The 18,903-nt window shown below is 44.4% G+C and overlaps 1 protein-coding gene across 3 annotated transcripts in view; it reads left to right on the top strand.

Moving 5' to 3' along the window:
• Positions 1–10,194: 10,194 nt before the first annotated feature.
• The window catches only part of TBXAS1 (thromboxane A synthase 1), a 244,181-nt gene continuing 235,472 nt past the window's right edge, over positions 10,195–18,903 (top strand). For all 3 annotated transcript variants that reach the window (XM_031589765.2, XM_090143922.1, XM_090143912.1), the window contains exon 1: positions 10,195–10,375. The gene's annotated coding sequence lies outside the window, so the exon portion shown is untranslated. The remainder of the gene's footprint in view (positions 10,376–18,903) is intronic.

Raw genomic sequence — 18,903 nt, 5'->3', positions numbered from 1 at the left:
TCTAGGCGCCAGGTACAATATTGAGATAAGCATAAATGTTATTGAGCATGGACTCTGCTCTTCCCATCCTAGCGCTTGGCCCCCCTCACTTTTCTTTGTCCCCTCCTCTGCCTCCTTTCTGTATTTGTGAGGAATCTACAGAAAGGTGAATTTTGCACCCTGCTCCAAAAACAGTTGCAGCTTCTGACCTCACCCTACTGGGGCCCCAGAGTCCTTAGCCCCAGACTTGACTTCAGACTCCTGAAAACTTCTCCCATCATAAAAAACAGTGCCAGCTGAAGTTATGACAGGTTCCCTACAGGAGTATTTCTGGACCATAGTTATGAACGTTCAGAAACAGAAATACAGATTATGTGGGATCACTTGGCTACTACTTCTGCTCTCATTTTGGCTGGGAAGATCAGCAGTGATGCTGCAAGGGGATCATGGAGAGGATATCGCAGGGGACAACTCATGCAGAGAGGTTTGAGAGGTGCAGCAGGGGGAACACACTCCTGCTGCTGCATGACTCCAAGAACTGATGTGGTGTGCACCAGGAGCAGAGCCTTCAGCATTCTTAGATGTCACTTGGGTTTATCTTGCTTGCAGAACATACAAAGAAAATGCTTGTCATAGAATCATAGAATGGATTGGGATGGAAGAGACCTGAAAGCCCACAAAGTTCCAATACTCTACCATGAGCAGGGCTGCCACCCACCAGCTCAGGCTGTCCAGGGCCCCATCCTGGATAGGTCTTGAGTGCCTCCAGAAATGGGGCACCCACAGCTTCTCTGGGAAACCTGTACCAGTGCCTCACCATCCTCCGAGTAAAGAATTTCCACCTAACATCTAACCTCCCTTCTTTTAGTTTAAAGCCATTCTCCCCATCTTATTGCTATCAGACCATGTAAAAACTCAGTCCCCTCATGCTTATAAGCTCCCTTCAGGTTCTGGAAAGCCACAGTTAGGTTTCTCTGTGGCCTTCTCTTCTCCAGACTGAACAACCCCAACTCCCTCCTCCCTCATAGGAGAGCTGCTCCAGTCCTCTGAGCATCCTCACGGCCCTCCTGTGGACCCACCCCAACAGTCCCACAACTATCTTGTGCTGGGGACCTCAGGCCTTGATGAAGTACTTCAGACAGGTCCTCACAATGGCAGAGAAGGAGACAATCCCCTCCCTCGCCCTGCTGCCACCCCTCTTTTGATGCAGCCCAGGATACAGTTGGCCTTCTGGCTGCAGGCACACCTTGTTTGTCTTTAGGATTTGAAACCCAGCAAACTGCAGCAACTGGGACAGCTGACATCAAACCAGGCACTACTTCCATACCTTTGTGGGATTACAGAGGGTACCCTTGTCACAGGCCAATGAAAGCTTTGAACTCTAGGATGCTGAGTTGCCTAGAAGCAAGCAGAGAGCTGTAGGAGCATGACTGGAATTCACAGGAAGAATTTCTTCTGGCTATTGGTGGTAAAGTTTGCTACTAGGACAAAATAGAGCCTCTGCTCAACTTGGTCAGGCTGCTCAAAGAAAACTTGACCAACAGCTGTGGCCAGAGACAGCCTGAACTTGATTCTGAGAAGAACACCTACCTCACACTTCCTGTCTACCACTACAGAGAAATTAAAATGATCCCATATGAAAGGTGAGATGCGATGAAAAAATGCAGATCACAGTTGCAGCTAGTTCCTAAGTGGAATGGGCATCAAGTTTTTTAATGTGAATATAGAAGGGGCATATGTTGTTTCTATTATTATCCAGCTACGGGAGAGAAGAGGGAAATTTACTTACAACCTCAGAATAAAGTGTTCAAAACACAGTTGGAAAACCTGTGAAGTTCTTAAAAAAATAAAAAGGATACTGAAATGAAATATCTGTGAAGATCTTTTTTCCCTGCTTGTTGAACAGCCCTATTGGTTCTAATTGCTGACCAAGGACAGAGTCAGAAAATCCTTCAACATGCAGAAGAATTATGCTCTTAGTATGTGCTGCCTGTGGGACAGCAACCCCAAGAGATGCTGAAAATGCAAAAATCAGGAAGGTGCCTGAACTCAGATTTATCTCCTGATTACCCTTAAAGCTATTTCCTTACCCTCAAATTTTCTAGAATGCAATGTTCTAAGTATCAGTAATTATGCAAAGACTTCTCCTTTATGTATCACCATTTGCTCAAGAACTCCAGCCCATTACCCTAACAGCAGTGACGTGCCTCGCCACAGCTCTTTGAAGCAGGTACCATGATGCTGCAGGCTTCGCTCCCCAGCAGAGGAAGGGCAGCAGAGCGATGACGCAGGGCTGCCCTCATCTACCTCGCTCTCACAAGGTGCTTGTGCCCATCCTGCTATGCTCCCACCTGACCTTCTGCTCTCAAAACCAAGCCATTGATTCTCAGCTTGGAAGAGCACCCTCCATTTTGTTAATGATGCAGAAGGCACAGGTTGCCCAGCACCCAACACCCAGCACCCAGTCTGCACACAGAGTGCTGTGGGCTGCTGGAGCTGGGCTGTGTGACGCCAGTAGGTTTGCAGGGCTGGAGTCAGGTTACGCTGGCTCCGAAAGAGCAGGCAGCAGCTTCCAAGGGAAAATACATGCCCACGTAAATAAAGAGGGAAATAATTATGAGTGACTAATTAACTGAGCAGAAGTAAAAACGGAAAGCAGAAGCAAGACTGAAAGGCAGAAGGAAAAGAGGGGCGCCTGAGCCTTTCTGTAGACGCAGGTTTGCATTTTGCCTCTAAAGAAATAGGGAAGAAATGTAAATACATATATAGAAGGAAAAAAATTAACATGAGAAATGTGAAGTGCTTTCGTGAGAAAGCCACTGAAGGGATAGAGCTGTAAAGGCACAAATCCAAATATCAACTTTTGTTCCTTTAACAACAACAACAAAAAAGTAATTTGTTTATCACAGAGAAAGAGTGAACTTTAGAGAAAGCACTGAAGGCCAGTTCACTGTTAGCATTGCTCTAGTCATTGGGTAGCACAGCTGAGGCAGTTATCCCAAGTATTTTTTATTCCAATAAGTATTGCATTCCTTTCTTCTCAGCACGACTCTGCTGTAGCCAGGTGTATTTACTGAAACGCGCTTACAGCTCTGAGCTGCATTGATCCTGGTCGGCTGGCCAGCAGAAGGGTGAAGCACCACTCTGTAGCAACATGCCTTTCCTCATCTGCCTCTTCATGCTTATTAAGGAAAAACTGGGAAAAGGATAGGCCTCTGGCCTTATGGCACATCCCAAAAGCCAACAGGCATTTATGACAGCTCCCCAGGTGGAAGATGTCCTCAGTTGCTCACTGAGAGGGTCTCCCACCCCTTCAAACAGCAGTGCTAGTAGTGGGCAAAAGTATGGCTGCACAGAAGCAGGGCTGGCTTGCCTTACGCTGCCTGCCTTACGCTGCTCCTGGGCAGGGAACACAGCCTTCAACTTTCTTCTGAAAGGCTCAAGAGGAAACAAGTCTAAATATGCCTTATTCACTCAACATCACTTCACAGGGTACCTTGCATAGTCTGCTCTCTCATGTCTCTGGATGAAAGGAAATTCAGCAGGCAATTTATCATCAAATCAAAGTTACCGCTATCAAAATCATTCTGGATGGAAAAGAACGGAGTAAATTTGATCTCACTTGTAGAGATGTGTTTTGGGCAATGATAACGAGCCTCAACCAGCTGCCTCATGCTTAGTCACTGGAGGCAGCACCTGCACTGGTTTGGGTAGCAGAGCTGCTGAGTGAGGACTGGCTGAGAAAATGCAGAGCTCTAAGCGGAGCTGGTGGTTGAGAGGCTGGGACAGAGGGGCGTGATGATCATGGGTCATGTTATGGTCCTCAGCCTGGGGTGTGCAAAAGCCCCAGAGATAACCACGGCTGGGCATCAGCTGCCTTTCTGCAACTCAGTTGGAAGAAAGAGGGAATGATGCTGTGGAGGGAAGACTCAGGCAATGTGATTAAAAAAATAAAGAAATAAGTTATATATATGGGGCTGGAAGTATGGGAACGCAGTTTGAAGAGAGACTTTTTGTTAGTTTAAGAAGTAGAACGACAAGCATACTTTAGTGCTTCGTCTCTGCAGCTAGCACTTGGTGCTACTGCTGAAGAGGATCTGGTGTCCTTGTTCTTTCACAGGTCTCCACCAGACTCAGGTAGCCATACTGTTTAACCCCTTTCTCTTCCTTTCAGTTCTTCATTCCCATGCAGCCCACAGGCAATAATGTACGACGTGAATCCCCTCCCCCAAACTTTCCCTCTTTAAATTGGTGTCATTGCAAAGGCATAGATTATTACTGACACTGATCCCAATTTAATCCTCCCAATAATCTGATTTTTCCAAGCCTATTTTTACCTTTGAAACGACAGTGGGGCTTGAAGTGATACAAATACCTGTGTCTAAGTACTGGTGCTATCCACACCAGCCTGCTTCAGCTTGACCCTCCAGAAGATATTGTCTTCCCCAAAACTACATGGTTAATCACTCCCAATATGTTGGCAGTGTCAAGGTCTTGGTCTCACATTTTATCAATTAATTATTTTCATGCTATAGGCTTGCCCTTCGCATTGCACTGGTAACAAGCTGAGGTCCCCAAATAAGTTTTAAAGCTCGTATAAATGTAGAATTTCTTTTTCCTTTGTGGATTTTTAATAACCTTCTGGTGTCTGGAAGTGATCAAGAAGTAAAGCTTTCATAGCAATGTAAGAAGTATAAACCGATTCTGGTTTGTTATTTCATCCAGCAACTTGAGAACTTTTTTTATTTTCCTGGGCTTTAAGGCGATCAGGCAGTGTTTTCTCCCATCCCCAATCTCCTTAAGAAGCTTATTAATGTTTTACACTCAAAATAAAGACAAAGCAATCTGAAAACAAAACCATACTTAGGGCTGCATATTCTAAATGTGCTTGCTGGACTATTTCCACTATTTGTAACCAATTCATTTTAATATTGCTCCTGCTTCTTGCTAGATCTGCAGAACTTCAGTTCACACATAGCCAAGGAGTAGTTCAACCAGCAGTCAGCAGGTTTGGGGTCTTTTTTTTTTTCTTTTCACTTTTATAATTCAACACAGTGACTTGTTTATATAACCGAATCCTTTTGTTTCTCCAAAGGGGACTTGGATATTCCACTGAGCCACGACACCCGTGGTAGGTGATTGTCTGTTTTTTCCAAAGCAAAGACCTCAGTTTTCAGCACAATTTACATTCCAGTAATAAATATTTAAAAGAATTATAACGGAACTGAAATAAAGAATGTCTCTTTGAAACACACGCACACGCTCACACACTGTCAATCGGTCTGGGGTCGCTCCCGTGCAGATGGTGCCTCTGTTCAAACCCTTAAATATTTTACTTTTTCCATAAGAAAACTTGGCCACTTTGGATTTTTAATACCCCATAAAAACTTTATAAAATTCTATTCCTTACTGTCTATCCAGCAAATCAGTCAAACATCTATGTTAAAGATATTTTCTGCAGCAGGACCTCTTTCTGCCCCTAGAAAAGCATAAGACAGAATAGAAATTATCTTGATTTCTCACTGTTCTTTCTCGGATATGAGCTTTTAGGATTTTTGATCATCTGTTTTTCCTCCAATAAGCTCAAATAAATGACAATAGTATGGCAGATTTAGAAAAAAACAGGGCCACACAACTACATTTTGGCTTCAAATGTGTAGCCCATTATTAAGCAAATGAGCTACTGATGTACTTCTCCATTTACAAAGCTTGTATTTGCCCCTGTGGGCATAACACCAGGTGATGTCTTAATTAATGATGGTGAAGATCATACCTATGACATAAACAAAAGAACTGCTTTTGAAAAATAAGGAAAAGAAAATATTCCCACTCCCTTGAGGAACAATAATGAGCTGGTTTCAAAAAGCGGAATAATGAAAACCAAAAGGGAAAACAGGGAACTATGTGGCGTAAATATTGAAGTTACCTGCAAACGCCTCTCTTTGCAAATAAGTGCATATTCTTTACAGTATGCTGTATCCTGCACAGCACTTAACATCACTCACAGGATAATCTGTCAGTCTTTATGTTTGCATCGAAGCATGCACACATTAGCGGCACCATGCCTGCATTATCTGCTAGCAGGCTGTAATGCCCACTGAGTGCTGCCTGCTGAGCAGGACCCAGAGCTGCCTTGCTGCTCATGCCCCTTTTGCCTTATGTCCTGACTATCTTGAGGTACTGGGCTCTGACACATTCCTCTTTCAAGTGGCAGATGAAAATGCAGCCATCGGGGCTCTCCTCACCTCTATCCCCCGTGCTATCTACAGCCATCATGGGCTGGGAGCAATGCACTGATGTGTGCCAGTCAGGGGGTGTGTTATCTCTGGCTTCTGAAGCTTGAAATGTGTAGGGTGGGTAGGAGCTGCAGAAGGACCCGTGTGTCTTTGTGTCGCTAAAAAGCAAGCGAAAGAGGGCAAAGAAATGGGCGTCAGGGGGAATCAGTCTTGGCTCTCCAAGGCCCTAAGGCAAGAGGGAAGGAGGGCAGGGAGTTAATACTGTCTTTTCCCATTAATTCCCATGTCCAAGGCTGAGTAATTCATCTCTATTTCCATCCCCACCTCTGATTTTTCACCTTGGGAATCTGATCATTTTTAGCTCTGTAGGTTTAATTTGCCGAACTGACATGCACATATCCATCTTTCACGTTGATCCTGGTTTAAACTCAACAGAACAGAAATACGAGCAGAAAATAACCTAGTTGGCCATTACAGGCGGTGACACAGAACTGGTTTAAGAGAAACAGGTTAACACAGAGGTGTGGATGATCTCCATCTACCCAGAGCTCTCCATAGGAAAACTGTGACGGGGGGATCGTGTCTGTGGGTGTGGGATGGAGCTTCCAGTCAGTGGAGGAATGGAGAAAGCCCATGAAGGAGCTGCCCCGAGGAAGCCACAGGATGGAGGCAGCAGGCCTCCTGCAGCTCTCATCTCCCGTGCCAGGCCTGCTCCATCTACTGGCAGGAACAAGGCGGAGCCTCCATACCTCCTGCTGCCCACCCAGCCCGGCTAGCCCGGGCCTCCTTTTGCCTGCCCGCAATGGCTGCAGGCAGGGAATGGCGCTTCACTCCGCCCTCGGGACAAGGAACTGGTTTCCCAGCAGCGTCCCTCTGCTTTGGCGTCTAGTAGGCCATCACATCTGCTGACTGAGAAGCTGCTCTCAGGGTTCGCTTGCGATCAGGCAAACCCTGGTGAAAATGCCCTCCTCAGAGGAGCATAATGTTGGGGGTGTGCTGAGATGTGTTTAAGAGAGCTTGCTGAGGAAACTCAGGTCTTCCCAAAATATGGAAACCACACAGAAGGCCTTTGCCACGTATGCAGCTGAGTGGTTTTGCAGGCCTGACTTGCTCATTTCTGTGTGAGAAGACAGGCTGGAGCCCCACAGCTTGTGTGCACAGGTTTTAAGAAAGCTCCCCTGTGCAAGACGGGGATTTTTAGCTCTGGCACCGCTGGCACTAAATCATTTTTCCTCTTGTCCTGCCTTCTGCTATTGGGAAATGGCTACACCTGGACTTTTTTCCATAGGGGAAAAGCACTGTGTTCACCCTTCCAGGGTCCTCGCAGATGGCATCTCCTCCAGCTCTGCGGTAGGGATGGCTGGGCTCACTCAGCAGCCGTTCCCTCGGTACAGAGAAGAAGGGCATCCCTCCAGTATCAGAGTGATTTCTGCAGAAAGTTGAGTCTCCCTGTGCCAGTGGAACAACATGAGGGTCTGGTGCTACGTTATCCGCACTTCCTCTTTATTCAGATTTTATCTGTGAATTCTTGCAAATAATAGATGACTGAGACCTTAATTGTGCTGGGAAATAGGAAGATGAAAACAGTAGACAGACCTTAGCAATTTCAATGGACTTATTCATGGTGTATTTAGTCATGCAAGTCTTTGCAGAGTCAGAGACTAACAAAGTACCTGTTGGGGTAAGTAATAATCCTGTGTGTTCACAAAAGCAGTTTAAAATAGCTCATTTATAACGAGAGACACTGCCTCAGTCAACTGAATGCTACAGAGTTCAGAACAAAGAAAAAAATAAACATAGCTCCAGCTTTAATGCCACAAGATCTTAGGAAGCAATCCATCCCAGCTTTTCTATGTCTCTGCCTTAATACAGGCATTCTTAATGTAAATTACATGCCAATGATTAATAGATTTTGTATCAATTGAACTTGAACTGAAGTCAAAAGAACACATTCTTTTCTATTCTTTTTCTTTTCTAAACCTACATTAAAAAAGATTATTCAGAACTCTTAGAATGAAAAGTGCCAGGTCAAAACTCACATTTTTCTAGTGAGTCCATGAAACCTTACTTTTCAAAGTCACATACTGTAGAATTTTAATCATCCTGGAAGGCTTATCCAGGCTATGGATTAAGTATGCAATTTGTGTGGTGTCAGCTTGTTCTGGGAGCACAGGACAAGAAACAGAGCCCTGCTCAGAACTGAACTCCTTCTGGTCCAGATGAGCTCTGGCAGCATTCAGTGGCTTGGCATGAGCAGGGATGCCCTGCATCTGCCCACCAGCCCCACACAGGGTGGGTTGTCTGAGCAGCGCAGGTCCTTTGCAGCTCTGCAGCACTGCCTGGTACCTCTGTATCATGCCCCAGGCCCTGGAAGTCTTCTTGATTTGGGAACATGTCCATAAAGCCACACAGCTTTGGCTCAGCACAGTGTGAGAGCTAAGGAGTCTTCCTGGGTGCCACGTCTGTACAGTACTACCTCCTGCATGGCTCTTGTATTATTATTTTCCATCCAGGAAAACAACCCTTTCTCCTCCTCCACTTTGTCTCAGATAATAGAAAGCTGTTTGTATGTCCACGAGCTTAATAACTTCTGGTCTTGGAAGAACTTCTCTGGCTGGTTATATATGAACATTTTTCACATTTTTGACGCATGTGCAGTTAATAAAACTTGGGCAAAACTTTAAAGCTTGGACTATAATCTGGACAGATTATAAGTGTTATTTATATTCTCCATGAATTAACATTAAAACTTGTTATGCATGGGAGCTAATTACTGAGAGATTTGGCTCTGAAATCAGAGTGTTCTCCCCTCAGCTCAGTTTTCCTCATGGTGTCAGAAAAACAAATATTTTGATCCCAGTTATGAAAATCGGGCCGTGCTTCTAAAGTTTTCTGAGGATCTCAGAGCATTTAGTGTTCCTACTGATCTCCTGAGCTTCTGGTCTTCAAAATAAATACCCAGCTTTTGGGGAGATATCATCATCATAGCACAATAGAATGGCTTAGGATGGAGGGGACCTTAGAGATCATGTAGTTCTAAGCCGTCTGCCACGGGCAGGGTTGCTGACCACTAAATCAGGCATCAGATCAGGCTGCTCAGGGCCCTATCCAACCTAGAATTGAATGCCTCCAGGGATGGGGCATCCACAGCTTCTCTTTTTAGGCAAAATGCCTAAAAAAAGGCTTAAACACAAGTTAAAAGAGAGTGTACAGTTTAGGCTCACCTTGCACAGGACTGTTAGTTCAGGAAAAGGTAGCTTGTGAACTGAATGCCCAAATGGTGCAAATAAATTCAGAATAGAGCAAAATGAGTGAGAAATACACGTCCAAAACAGGGGAGGGGAGTAGTGCAAGTGAAACTGCTGTGCAGCAACTCCCAATGTGGATAAGCCCATAATTACTTCTAAAATCTCACCATTACTAAGCCATGCTTATAATTTCTAGAGGCCTCTAGTTTCTGGAACAACTGGAGTATGAGATTCAATTGCATTCACTTCAGTGGAGGATACAGTTAAGTACGGGCACGTTTTAAGGCTGGAGGCCAGTCATTAACAAATTAGTGCATGGGAACGTTTGGGTTTCTCCGATCTGATTTTATGAAGTTATTTGGCAATAGCTGCTTGTCATCCCGTTTCCATCCTCCCCCTTTTCAACCCCCCACTTTCCCTTCCCAGCAAAACAACCCCCTCCGGAATCAAAAAGAGCATTGCAAGTACCCAAACTTCCCATTTTCCCCTTACTGTAGGCAAAAATACAAGCTGTGTCTTGCTTTTGTATATGTACACACATATATATTTTAAAATATGTATTCAGTAGATGTCAGGATGCCTGTTTCCTTCTGCTACGCAGCCACGCAAAGCCGTTTTCACGGCGAGGACACGGAGCACGGGAGCGGAGGACGGGGCACTACAACCCCCATAGTGCGCGGCGAGGGGCAGCGGGAGGCCGCAAGGGCGGGGAGGCGCAAGGCCTTCTGGGAGATGTAGTCCCGCGGGGGCCCTGCCCGGCTGCCGCGCCGGGGGCAACTCCCCAGGCACTGTGTGTGCCGTGGGGGGCAGGGCGACCGCACTGTGCGCCGCTCCCTGCGGGGTGTTGCAGTGCAGCTGCCTGCTGGCAGCCAAACCAGGAACCGGTGGGAGAAGCATAGGAGAAATACGCAGGTAAGGATCTCCCTGCGTTTGCTGTGGAGTTGGAGGAGGGGGGCTGCAGATCCCCCAGCCCTACCAGCCGTCCTGGCATCGTGCTGCAGTCGTTGCCCTTTTGCTCCTGTGCAACCCGTCTTGCTTGAGGTTGGCTCATAGCAGCGTTTGCAGCGCGAGCACGTGGCAGCAGTGGCACAGGGATGCCATTCTCCCTGCAGCTGCGGTCAGAAAAGCGGCTGCTCGGCTGTGCTGGGAGAAGGTTAGTTGGAATAAATATTCATTCAGTCTTGGAAGGAGGTGGGGAGGAAACCCCACTCTCTGTAGGGACTGGAGATCTTTCTCTAGTGAATAAGGGTCTTATGACGTCCAACTTCTTGCTCTATTTAAGCTTGCTTTTATAATTCCTTTTTGTTTTCTTTCTTTTCTTTTCTTTCTTTTTTTTTTTTTTTTTTTTTTCCCCTCCTCATTTTAACTCGACTTTCTAGGTCTCAGTAGAAAGAAATAGCCAAACATAATTTTAGCGTGAGCATCTGCAGCAGCTTTTTCCTGCACACACTTCCTTGTCCTGATGTCTCTGCTGCTGCTGCTGCACAGTGGAGAGCCATAGGCAGCCACAATTCCCAGGCTGCACCGATTCCCATGACCAGCACTGGAAACACTGGAAACGCTTTGGCTGCATGCTGCCATCAGGAGAGTGCAAGGAGGAGAAGCAGCTTTGTATGTTCGTGGCTCCTGGTGATCCTTGGACAAGTGGCTGCCCTGGGAGCTCCTTCTGCCTTGCTGCTGGTCCTTACCTGAGAGCAAAATTTTCAGAGCTTTGGGAAATCCTTGGCGCAGTGACGTTCTGTCGGCCTCCCAGGGCTGAACGCACGTCACATGTATGGGTGCTGGGCTGAATGACACAGCTGTATTCCTTTCTACAAATAGTTTAACGTTGATGCTGAAGACTGCATGTACTGCAGGAACAACGTGGATTTTTTAAGCTAAGGCTGCTCGTGCCAGACCCTATTTAAATGAAAGGATGTGGAAGCAAAGACAGGAGTTAGTGTTAGGGAAAGGCTAACAATGCAAGAGGCAGTTCCCAGTTCTGCCAAGAGCTGTGTTGCCCTTTTAATGGTAATAAAGAAGCTTTGCCGTTAATCACTGCAGAGGCTGCCAAGTGCAGAACAGGTCCAGACAGCAGGGCTGCTCCCTTCCTGCTCTGAGGTCAGCATGGAGGTACAGCTGTGGGCTGGGCTTGCACAACCGTGGGCACTGATGCTAGAAAGTGGCACGGAGCTGACAAGCAGACGTCCCATATGAAGCAAATGAATGCAGGAATGCTAAAGATAATGCTCCTGAATGCATACCCACCAGGAGGGGGTGTGCATCTCAGCGGCAAGGTTGGTAAGAAGCTCCAAACTCATGCTGCTGTGATGGGGAGGGCACATGGACTGCTCCTCATAGGCTTCTGGTGCATCCTATGTTTTCAGTGATCATAGTGTCAGACACTTCTAATGCATATATAACAGAAAATAACCTTCTGGAAAACTGGCACTGAATCTGAAAGTACCCCATATGCATTCAAGTACTTTTTTCCCATGCATGAGCAGTGCTAGTAAATAAAAACATCAGGGACTGCATTTGCTGACAACTTGTCTGTGTTTGGAGCATTTCCCTGCATGCTGATATCAAGTATGTCCCTGCTGCATCTAACATGGGCACGGATTTCCCTTTTAGACCTGACGTCAGCATACCTCCCTAAAAGTGGTTTTGTTTTCCATTCGTGATACACATCAGAAATCAAACAGCATGAGGTGGCTAATGGTATCATATTGACCCACTGCTGCGCTTGCTATTAATATCTGAAGAAATTCCCAAATATGACAGCCCCAGCAACAGTGCTGTTACCTGCCCATCTTTCTCTTGCCAAGCAGATCAGTGTCTTTTTACATTATCAAGTTCAGTAATTGCTAGATTTGCAATAGCTGGTGAGTTGATCTGCCATGTCATTCAAACAGTATCCAAAGTGTCAATTATTTTCAAAATAGAGAGGCTGAATGGGTATGGGGGAGAGGTACCTTTTCCTTCTCACTGGCTGCCAAAACGTCACCCACCCTTTTTAAGAACTGTGCATTCAAAAGCCAGCCTTAGTGCAATCAGAGATCAGCCTTAGTGCACAGGCTACTAAATTGCTGTTTTTGTCATTATTGCAATTGTAGTAACTCTGTTAAAGACAAGACAAAAGGTTGCTCTTTTCACTTAGAGCCTTTTCCAGCCTCCACTTTTGCAACAAAGGTTACCCTGAGCAATGTGTACATCTGTCTGTTCTAACTGTAACAATACATATTATTCATACCTTGTCAATGTGTATGCTAGAAAACAGAAGCTGAATTTATAGCTATATTTCCTTTCTGCCGGGGCTTTTAGAGTGAGTGTTTCAGTGTTTCCATTATAAACCCCTGTTTTCTGAGGTTTATAACAGTCTTGAAGAGCATAGTGGTCTTGAACCATAATAGAAAACATGTAATGTTGCATTTACAATACAGTTGTAACTGCACATTAAGGAGTGTAATCTTCTCAGTGTACCCACAATAGTCCAATAAGGTTAATTGGAGTTACATTTACTAAGAGAAGAACAATATTTTACCCTTGGAGTTCTCTACTCAGAGACAAGGACAGAGTGCCTCTGCCTGCACCAGGCTCACAGCTGCATCATTCGTGGTGGCAACCCATGTGAAAGCCCCACGTGCATATGCAAGGCCCCTGGAGTATCTGCCTCTATGGGTTTGCCAAGCTGCTTTGCAGACTTGGGCAGTGGAAAACAAAGGCAGGTCCTGCCTGGCTGCCTTCAATAATGATATAGCTGTGTCCAGACGTGGAGTCCTTAGTACAGGAGAGAGATGGATCTGTTGGAGTGTGTTCAGAGGAAGGCCACAAAAGTAGTGCAAGAGTTGGAACACCTCTCTATAAGGACAGGCTGAGAGAGCTGGGGCTGTTCAGCTTGGAGAAGAGAAGGCTCCAGGGAGACCTGAAAGCGGTCTTTCAGTATCTAAGGGGGGGTTGTACAAAGCAGGGTCTGTTGTGATAGGACAAGAGGAAGTGGCTTCAAGCTAAAAGAGGATAGATTTAGATTGGACGTACGAAGTTTTTTACAATTACAGGTGTCGAGGCACTGGAACAGGTTGCACAGAGGTGGTTGCTCAGAGGTCCTTGCAGACATCTGAGCAAGGTCGGGCTAAATGGGTCTCTGAGCACCCTGATCTAGCTGTGAGTGTCCCTGTGCATTGCAGGGAATTTGGACAAGATGACCCTTAAGATTCTCTTCCAACTCTAACGATTCTATGATACTATGAAACAGGGCAGAGATGATCAGTAGATTTTATACCTCATCAAATGCATGGGGAGGTCTTAGTCTTGTCTGTCTCTGCCATTTCTGCCCTTGGCTTCCAGTCTTGCATAAATCTAGGTCCCTCCTGAAACCCTAGGCATTTCTCCATTTCCAGCCAGCTTACTCCATCTGGCATCTTGCTTTCATGTGTCACTTTGCTTACTAGGGTAAGGGAAATAAATTAGAGTTCATCATAACATCCCTTCACCCCCAGGCTGTCTCAATTAGTCCAGCTCTATTGCGTGGTTGCTGTTGTAGCCTGAGCTACCACAGGCAGAGCCAGGGCTTTTGAGGCAATGCCTGATACACTGGGGGATCTCTGTGGGATTTCTACTCTAGAAAAAGTATGTATCTGTATGTATAGTGTTCACATACAGAAATTCCAGCATACCTGGGACAGGGCTGTAGCTGTTGGTGTGTGTCTAACAGATCTGCCTCTCTCAGCTAGCATCTAACTGAAATTTTGGCTGGTACCTACTAGCTCCTACTGTGCCAGCTGGGTTGCTTTGAGAATGTAACTGTGAGAGCAGGTTAAGGTGGCAGTGCTGGTGAGTGGTGGTGTTCTGGGTTAGAAAGAACACTTCAGGTAATGAGGGAAAAGAGCTGAAGTTAACCGTAAGTAGTGCCAGGGTGCTGGCCATGCTCAAACTAGAGCAAATTTGTCATTGCAATCCCTTGCGTGAGCTTGTTGTCCTTAACTGGGTGAAGGTAAGGAAAGCAGCAGCATGTTCAGAGTAGAAAGAAACTTCTAAGAATTGTTTAAAAAAAAAAACCAACACCCAGGACTCTTGGAGCTTGAAGACTTCATTAGGTTCTGTGGTGAGTACAAAGCACTCCTCTCAGATTGTCACAGAGCCATGGTTTTCCAAGTAGAACCCAAGCTTTGATCAGCAGCCAGTAACAAGACAAAGCATGATGGCTTAAAGTTGTTTTCCGTAGAATTTTTTTTTTTTTTCCAGTGAAACTGAGCAGGTTACCTACTTCTTCATTAACGCAGCCACAGTTTAGAGTTGGGCTCATCTGCCAGTTGGCAGCAGAAGATAGGAAGGAGGTAGAAGGCCACACTCACTGTGAGTGATAGGCTTGGATCTCATCTACGTATCAGTCTGAGAGAACAGGTTAATGTGAGCATCAGCAGGGCTGAAATCTTGTTGAGCCTAAGTTCTTGCTGTTTCAGCTCACATGCCACCTTACTTAGTCTTCCACTTAACCTCTTTTCCTGTGGCTAACGGGTCAGCTTATTGGGTTCATGCCCTTTTGGAAGTACTTCTAACCTCAAGCATTCAGAAATCATAAATTCATTCTCAGATTCATGAGACTGCAGAACAAACATGCATTTTTTTAAAAATTGAGCAATTAAAATAGCTTAATTAGGATTTTGGCCCTGATCCTTTTGAGTTTCATAGTTTTGAAACATCGTTTTTCTTACTGTGAGGTCTTGACCCTCTTTGCCCCCAGTAAAACCTGTATTTGTCACAATTGTACAAATGAAGAAGTAGCGCTTTGGCAAAAAAAAAAAAAAAAAAAAAAAAAAAAAAAAAAAAAAAGCCAAGATTTGCAGTAAGAGCTCAGATATGAAAATGTTGGTTTTGTTATTGTGTAAGTTTGTTATTCACTTCTTCTGTTTTTGCTCCCTCACCAGTTATGCATGCCTGTGTATGTTGTAACATATCTGCTGAGAATGAGTGGAAGGGAGCTGAAGGGAATTCTGATTTGGGAATTAGTGCACGAGGGGCCAGCAGAAAGGACTGCAGGGAAAAAAGTGATGAATTGGAGGCCACAAAAGGCTGACCTAGAGCAAAGCCATAGGTGTGTTTCATACAACCTTCCGTAGCATTTAAGAGGCTACAGTTTGCACGTCAGTTATTTGTACTCTTTCATGTGGGTAAGAAGGCCTTTGGGAATACTGGGCACGATCTACCAAGAATTTTTCATCATGTGATGCATGAATTTAGATAGAGAATATCCCTTGAATGTGGCGTGTGTTCAGATAAGGCTTTCAATGTACTTTATATTGTCTCTGTGATTGGCCCACGGTGTAGAGATGCTCAGGTCTTGTCGCTATGGTTCTCTGTGTTTCAGTGCACCCTACATTTTGTGTTCTTACAGCCATCTGAAAGCGTCTGACATGATTGTTCACTCTGCAATTATTGGTATTTTGAAATATTTACATAGGGGAACATGGTAAATATTTCCAAAGGCAAGAGAGTCAACAGGGCACCAGCCTCCCTTGCCTGTCTCAAAAAGGACTTGAGCAGAATCCCAGAAACCCTGTACTCAATGTTGTCCAGAAGAACTTCCCCTGTACCACAATGGGCTGTATTGCAGCTTAAAAGTGAGGCTCTGTGGGTGCTGGTAGAGAACTGCTGAAGAGCTGGGGTCATCCTTAGCGATTACTTTGAACTGTCACGTTGAGTCTATTTGCAGCTGTATCTCCTTTCAACATGAGGATATCAACTGGTAGCTTCTGGGCTTCTTGAAGTTTGAAAATCATTATAATGGCAATAATATTGGTCTGACTTGCTTGATTTTGACCATTCTTTTTGCTTTCTACTTGCTGGTTTACCTTCCTTCTGTACTGAGGCTAGATGATGTTAATGCTCGAATTGTAATGCCCATCCTGTTCTTTATGTTTGTATTGTCTAATTCATTGTGCATTCTTTTCCTCTTTCATTTTGCTTTCTTATTCATAACTGAGTGTTAATTGCATCCAGTCACTCTGATGTTCAACAGTTAGAGGTAAGGTATACAGGCAGATCTGATACCATCTGCAATTCCCAGCTGGGACCTGATTGTACCATTCCTAGTCAGCTTGAAGGCTATCATAATCCATGGGAACACTCTCAGTTCATTCATTCATGTGAACAGAGCACTGAAATAGGCTGCCCTGAGTGGTTGTTGAGTCTCTATCTCTGGAGGTATTTAAAACCCATTTGGACTCCTTTCTGTGGAACCTATCTTGGGAAACATACTTTTGTAGGAGTTTGGACTCAATGGTCTTTATTGGTCCCTTCCAACCCCTATGATTCTCTTGGTCTATGATCCTGTGATATCTGTGGAGCTTCTTCTGGAACCACATGCTATTTGGAAAAAAAAACAGCTGGGGACCTGGCCAGAAGAATGTTTCATTATCTCATCTGAATTTACAATTTCTGAGACTTTTGGTATCTTTGTCTTTTTGTTATTTTGAGTTCCAACAAGGTATTGATAAATGCACTGTTTCAGTAAATTTTCTCTTTCACATACCCTGTTCTTTTGTGTCTATCATTATCTTTTCACCTGTTTCAGGCCTTAGTAACCTGTCAGTTGCCTGAGGCCACTGATAGGTCTTTATTATTCACTGAAGATCTCCAACCTACACCATCTTCCCAGGAATCCAAATGAAGTTCAAACCTGGGAGTTTAGTCCATCATATCCACTCACAGCAACTCTAGGACAATGCGCTCAGCCCTACCTCTTCTTTGCTGCTGTTCTTCCCCTTGTCCCTCCTATTTGTGTCTTTAATCCATTTTCTTTCATTCAGATGATCTAAAGGACTCAGTGGTCAGGATTTGTCCAGCTGGAAGTTCAGGAGCCATTACTCAGAGCAGTGCAATGTTGAGGTTCGTTGTTTCTGAAGCTGCTGCCTCTTTTTTCTCTAAAGATTTTTTTCTGTATCCTACTGAAAGGATTCCATAGTAAAATTATTGAACTGCAAACTGGAGAGGTAAGGTGGGGAATGTAGTAGCTACAGAATGCGTTGAGCTCTCAGAACTTTCTGTTAATTGGAGAAAACCAGTGTTCTGTATCTTTCCATTTGCGAAGCACAGAAAAGGACTGATCTTTGTATGTGGTGGTGTTGATTCCATGGACTAGTAAGTGAAAGAGAAGTTGATAAGAACTATTTAGTTAATTAAATTATAGAACATGGTGCTTCTGTAAAGATTTTCACAGCTCTTTTGATCTGTGGCTCAGCACTCAGATGCAGCTTGGAGAATTCAAACCTTGAGATTGCCGTCTAAAGTAAATTTTCAGTCAGAGAGGGTTAGATGTTTTTTCTTGGCATTTAAAAATTGAACTTCATACAATGAATTATAGCTTACTGTTTCTTATCGCGATATTGTTACTAAGGCAAACATTAATATGGCTTTGTGCTACTACAAGGCTTGTCTAGGCAGGGTTCTTTGGCTTTTGCTATCAACGTGGAACTATTGATTCGTGAACATAAATCCTTACTTATCTCCAGTCAACTTTATAGCACAATGAAATTATAGGGTTGCTTGAATCAATCAATGTTTCTAAAGCAAGCTATAGAAATATAAACAAGTTACTGATTATTTAATAATGCCAATTTGCTTAGAAATGCCTGGCCTTGGGCAGCAGATGTTGCATTAATTTCTGCTTTCTCTGGAATTTCACTGGGGCTTCAAGACCTTAATGTCACTATTAGCAAAGGTAACTTTATTTTAGAAACTCATTCTGAGCTCTCACAGCAAGAAGAAGAAACTGATGTTCCTTTTGACCACAAAATCTGTGCTATTTCTAAGTGGAGTTCTTTGAAATAAGTAGGATATCTCACAGCTTGTTGCTTTAGAGGGGACTTCGTACAATGGCACTACATTTGGTTATCATAATGAGGTTTTTTAGCCCCTGTGATATTGACTGAGTTTGAAGTACCAAAACTTTTAGTCATCTAAGATTAATTCTGCAGGTGAAGTGCAAGTTTGCATAGTATTTCAGCCTTCCTGGAATTTTAGGCTAGGTGCCCCTCTTCTGAGAAGCAGTTATGTTAATATAGCCAGGTTCCGACTTAGGGAAACAATTTAAGTATAAAAATATATCTTTGTTTCTCAGTAGGAAGTATCATCAAAGCAACTTCCTCAATGTGGTTTCACGGTTGCAGTGTACGCCCTTTGGAGATCCAGTTCATTGGAGTGATTTTATTCAAGGTGGTTCAAGAATATTCCACGAGTCCACGGTGTCCTTTCAGTGCTCCTGGACGTTTGGAATTCATAGCAGGATCTTTTGATCTGGGCTCTGATGCCTCAGTGGTGTATCTTTGGAGTAGTTTATTGTAGCTTATCGTGCAGGGGGTTAAGACCACCTGATTAATCTGCTTGGCCAATCTCCTTACACAGGGATAGTAATAATGGAGACATAGAAGGCAGCTGTAAATCCCTCTGCTGTAATACATTAA

The sequence above is a fragment of the Phasianus colchicus genome, chromosome 1 (assembly GCF_987193195.1).
Source record: "Phasianus colchicus chromosome 1, bPhaCol1.hap1.1, whole genome shotgun sequence".
In the NCBI taxonomy this organism is placed as follows: Eukaryota; Metazoa; Chordata; class Aves; order Galliformes; family Phasianidae; genus Phasianus; species Phasianus colchicus.
Note: the sequence above shows the minus strand (reverse complement) of the source record. Positions and strands in the feature narration are given on the sequence as shown.